A 6,006-nucleotide genomic window follows, 5' to 3' on the forward strand; every position below is an offset into this window, starting at 1 on the left:
AGGTGAAGTGTATTATTGTACTTCGAGTTGTCGATTATGCAACACTATTTACTTCGAAATTTTCCATTTTACATTTAAAAAACTAATACAGAAAACGCGAATGAGATGGAAAATTAAATAGATTGAATAAATTAAATTAAATAGTTATGTTGACAATCATAACATCATTTGTCAGCAATGATATAATTAATAAAAAATAGAGCAATTTTACTATAATTATGTGGAACGTGACAAACTGAAACCTGGAAATTTTGTAAGAAACGGAAGAATGTGGAAACGTTGGGCATACATGTATATTTTCTTGAATTCCTAAATATTTTTATAATAGTTATCAATATACTATTCTAAATAAAACATTTGTTGCGAAACATTTCGAATTACATGTTTGATTTTTCTGGACTAACGAGATACTTTCATATTTTGTTACAAATGTTATTTACTTGGTCAGTTTTTGAATAAGTACCTTATGTAGGTTCCGGTTTATTTTATTCGTGTGTTTTTATGGATCTACAGAAAAAAGGTTTATGTGCTTAAAACTCCCATTATGATAATTATGAATTGATTAACTTAGCGGTTAATTAATTTTTTTCAGCAAAAATGACTTTTTAATACGTTCAAGTTGCCTAATTAATTACTCACTTGGTATTTTATAACTAATTACATAAATTACAAACAGATAAATGAGACAATGTCAAACAACTGACGAGAGTATACATTTCCAAGTTAAGTTTTAATAATTGTTTATTTCCATTTATGTTGGTATATTTGGCCTAAAATCAGATAATATAGTCGGCATTAGCACGATTCAACATCTCCAACATTATCAGTGTGTATGCGTTTCCTTTTAGGCTTAAAACTTTTTGCCATCATATTATTCCATCATTTTTCAAAGTCATCTCTCTTTTTGTTAATAAAATCTTTAAATTCGTTAATTTTTTTTTTATACAGAAACCAATATCGTTTATCTTGCATTGTAATGAATTAAATAAATTATCTGAGAATTAAAATATTTCAGAAAAAAATTAAAATTAAAATCATTTTTTAAACTATCCAAAAATCCTCTCGAGCTATTTATGGCTTCTGTATCCCACTTTTCACCATTCTCCAAAACACTCTCAAATAATTCAATTAAAGAATCGCGGTGTTCTAAGACTGTTAATACTAGTCTGCCGTTGTAATTTCATCTCATCCCTACAACTTTTGGTAGTCTTTGGAAGCAACTCTAAACGTAGATTATCCCGAAATAACTTCAACTAACAACGTGGACTCACGAACAGAAAAGCAACAGACGAGCTCGCTGCTCGATCTACATAATTCTCGTATGCAGCTTAAAAGGCTGCTTATATGTGTGTTGGTTTAAATTAAATTTTGTTAACTATTCTCAGTTACTCAGCTAGTATGCTATTACTACGGAAACCTAGGGAAGCAATGCTTTCCTTGCTTCTATGTACCGCACGCCCCTGGGCCTATCAGAGACACTCTTAAATAAACTTGTGGGTCCTGTGAGGCCACAAGCTTAACTAACTAAAGGATTAGACATTCGGAACGTCAGGAAGGACTCAAACTTGGAGTCCCTGTTGATTATGGCAGATATGGGAGCCTGGAGTAGCCTGGGCCTCAGAAACGCCGAAGATTAGGTCCTTATAGGTCTAGTAAAGAATAACCAAGGTCTCCTGATTTCTTGTTACTTCGTATAGAGGTTGCTGCTAGCAGTATAACATTGATTGACATTCTCAGTAAAATTCAGCTTATTCGCATGATTTTTAAAGGTAAAATCTCTGACGAGTAGACTAATAATGGAGTGATTAACCAACATCATATGAAAACTCACTCTGTAGGAGAGAAGAATTTAGGAGACTTCTCTTCGATAGAAAATTACGTGAACTGCGAGTCCAAGCTTACTGGAAGCTATTGCACGATGTTGTAAATAACTTTTTATTCTGACTATACATTTACAGTTTACCCTTAAAAACGCTATGTTTTGCACTCTTTACCTATAGAAAAGAAGTTAAAATGAAAATAAACGATTGCATTTTTTTTTCAGTTCGAGTTCTACCATTGTTCTACACGTGTTTCGACGTTTTACCTCTCGCCAGGGACACTTGTGAGAATTCTAATTGAACTGAAGTGTGTTCATCTATATGAATATATAGCTTCTTAAAAGAGTCTTCTCACTATTTCTAGATTCTACTTTCTTGTCCAATTCATCGTTTCAGTCACCGCTATCACAGCAATACCAAATATTCAACGCGTCGCCTGAAATGTCATTGTTTAGGTTAGTTTGAAAGCAATCGTTACAATATTTTTATGATTATTTTATTTCTTATACAGGAAAACAATCTTTATTATTAATTTATACATTTTCTTTGGTTATTCTTATGTACAAATATTTATATACATTGGCTGCATATTCTGTATTAAACAAATATATATTTAGTACGTCTGTACAACATAAAAACTATTATACTTTTACGACAAATGGTTTTAGATTTTTAAGAGGTCGCTGAGGTTAAACAGCTTGATCTATTTTTAGGGTTAGATATGTCACCCAGTGGTCACTTGTTAGTGTTTTTAGGCCAGTATTATTAAGTTTGAAGATATATTATTTAATATATATCAACATGTATAACATTATAGAAGTGTGATCTAGGTACTACTGAAGTTGTCGTTTGGTTTTGTAAAATTTTCCAAACTGTGACCTAAAATTTAGTTCAGAGATTTGTTTGACGGAGGATCACCAATATACCTCCCATGATGCGTCTTTAAAACGACCACTCTACTGGGTGAAGTGGTCGTTTAGAAGACTTAACAGAATCTAAAAAAGAAGTCGTTTGAATACCAAGTTTCTTGATACAAAATTTGTTAGAGATGAAGCAAAAAATTGAGCTTGTTGATCATACATATAGAGCATTAAGATCACTCAATAGTTTGAAAAGCAAAATCATCACAAAATACAAAATTTAATGGGCTATCTAGAGTTGTAAGCCTTAAAAATCTTTTGGGGAGGATGCTATCTTTCTAGATTATCTCCAAAAGCTCACCTAGCAAAAATATTTATTCAGAATTTTACATTAGGCTATATTACAAAAGAAAGTTGAAACGTTATTGTATGCCAAAGAGCACGAACCACGGTCCATTGGAATCAAAATGCTATAAAACTTTTAGCGGAACTTCCTACTAGAAAATTTGGACCAAATACTAAATATATTCACCAGAAATGAAAACTGATCAAGTCTCTCGCTTTACGAGGACTATCTCGTCTAGCAAATAGGCAAATATACTATCAATGCCTTGGTTCCCACTGGAGCTTAGAGTATTCGTGATCTGTTTTTCTCTACTGTTCTTTTTCACGGTTTACTTAGTCTAGCACTTTTTCTGAGATCTGAGGATTCCAATCTAAGTCAACTTTCTCAATGCCGCTCAATTTTTCCAATCCATTTCCGCTTTCTCATCATAATTGCTTGGAAAATTTTCTTTTGGCTTCTATCCTTCAACGCTTTTTCGTTCTAAATCAATTTCAATCAGATTTATTGTATTTGTAACCTTCCACGTCACACAACTATAAAGAACTATCGATTTTATACTTGTATGGAATAAGCAGGTGGTTAAAGGTTGGTAACCGATCCTGGAGGCAGTATTGATTGTCTAGTATATATACTAGATAGATAGATAGGTTCTAGATAGATAGAAAAACGGAAACAGATTAAAAGGGCCCGAAATTGATTTTTTACATTGAAGTTGTGAATTACCTATATTGGACAGAGTAACTATTGAAGAAGTAAGAGCAAGATTTGAGGTTGATATAAATAAAATAGATACCACAGAAACAAAAAGACTAAAGTGGTATGACTATTTTAGGACCATACGCCATAAGGCGAATACCAGAAAACAGCTGGCTCTTAAAAATATGAAAGTGCTAGGAAAGATATGAAAGATATTAAGACTAGGAATATAGAAACGCCGAATGCTGTAGATCCACGCAAGTTTAATGTTGAAATAGGAAAAATAGTTTATCGCTGGAATGAAGAAGATAATTTTCAGAAACATCTTTAACATGTAAGGCGCAAGACACCATAAATAAAAACTGTTGCGAATTCTCATGAAAAATTAACAAGATTTTCTTTTAAACAATTTTTTGTTTGTTTCCACTATCTTTCCTCTTAGAAATTGTTGTGCTTTCCTTTCTAATTTTAAGACTACTTCCAAATGTTACAATTATAGTTTTTAATCAGTTTACACCTGGTTTGTTTTTGCTTATGTATTTTCATTAAAAGTACTTGATATTTTTGATTAAGTTGTGTTATCTTCTGCTAAATACTTTAAGTAGTCTATCAAGATAATTTTACGGAATTCCAAAACATAAAACTCTTTACTATGACTTGACAGAGTTAGAAATTGGAAACCAGATAAGTGGAGGAAACGTGAAAGATCCAATACGAGCTGGGAACTAATATTAAGAAGGCAATGCATCGGAGAAACTTGGACGAAAAAATTTGCTTAGAAAGGGTAAAAATTTCAAGCAGCTGCCACAAATAGTCCCATTGTAATCGTCGAATAGTAAAGGTAAAAAAATCGCTGGGGACGAAAAAATTGAGCAGAATGAATTTAAAGTTTGCGTTAAAACTCTTTGCAGGGGGTTTACGAGAAATGCTGTGCAAACATTGTTGTGGTACAAAACTTTAAATATAAAGTACCCACTTTATTTTCCAGATTTAGCACCCTGTGATTTCTACCTGTTTATAAAAAGTAAATAGGGCTTGAAAGGAAGCCACCACGAGTCATTGAGCACGTAACACAAAAATTGCGCAGCTAATCAACGGCCGAAAATAAATTATAAAAAAATTGTTAAATAAAGAAGTTCGCCAACAGTCTCCGAACTTAAACCTCGTATACTTAGATGACCAGTTTTTTCTTCCTTCATACATTTCTTCCTATTGTTACACTTCGTCTACTAAAAGATGATTCCAAAAAATTGTAATATAATTTTTGTAATGGGTATCATTTAAATTTGAAAAAAAATTAGTTATTTTAGAACGATTGTACACATAATACTTATAGTTTTAGTCCAAAGTTTATGCAACAGTTTTTATTTTGTACACATAATACGGTAAGAATATTAACTACACATATTGAATCACTAAAGAACCATTACTATTATATAGCAAACCCGTTGCTGTAGTGTTTTAACATTATATTATTATATACTATACAATAATGACACATTGTTCTAATTCAAAGTCATAATGGCCGTCATTTTAAAACTTTATTGAACTTTGCCTCCTTGTTGGATACTAAATATCCGTCTCTGTTTGAACGACATTTTTTTTAAATATGTTCAAAAGTGACGTTATAATAATAAAATATGTTTTTTAGTTGGGTACTTAATTAAACTAAAATTAATAAAAAGTTTGTGCACAAATATAATTAGTTTTTTCTACATTTACAATAGCAATCAGTATTGAAGGAAAAAAAATTGATATGTTGCGAAGATATAAGAGTACCAAAATATCACACAACTGTATACTATCGAATGTGATACAGTAGTACCGTAGCTGAGAGTTGCAACTCTCAACGTCCGAAGCATGACAGGTAAACGAAGAGAGCTCGCCGATTTTTTGCAGAAGAGAAGGATTGATGTGCTTTGTATGCAGGTAACTCATTGGAAAGGTAATAAGTCAAGAGATCTTGGAGATGAATGCAAGTTAATATATAGCAGTTGAAACAGACACGGCAGAAATGGAGTAGGTATTTTTTTGAACAACAAATGGAAGGAACATCTTGAAAGAGTAACTAGAAGAAGTGACAGAATAATGAGTGTCCAACTAAATACAGGTAATATTAACGTGAACATCATATGTGCCTACGTCACACAGGTACGGTGTGAAGAACAGGAAAAGGAAGAATTTTGAAGGTTCCTTGATTGCGAAATGCTCGAGATTCTTGTAGACGAAAAGTGTTTTATTGGAGGTGATTTGAATGGACATATTGGTACAGAAAGAGCGGATA

The sequence above is a fragment of the Diabrotica undecimpunctata genome, chromosome 3, assembly GCF_040954645.1.
Source record: "Diabrotica undecimpunctata isolate CICGRU chromosome 3, icDiaUnde3, whole genome shotgun sequence".
Taxonomy (NCBI): Eukaryota; Metazoa; Arthropoda; class Insecta; order Coleoptera; family Chrysomelidae; genus Diabrotica; species Diabrotica undecimpunctata.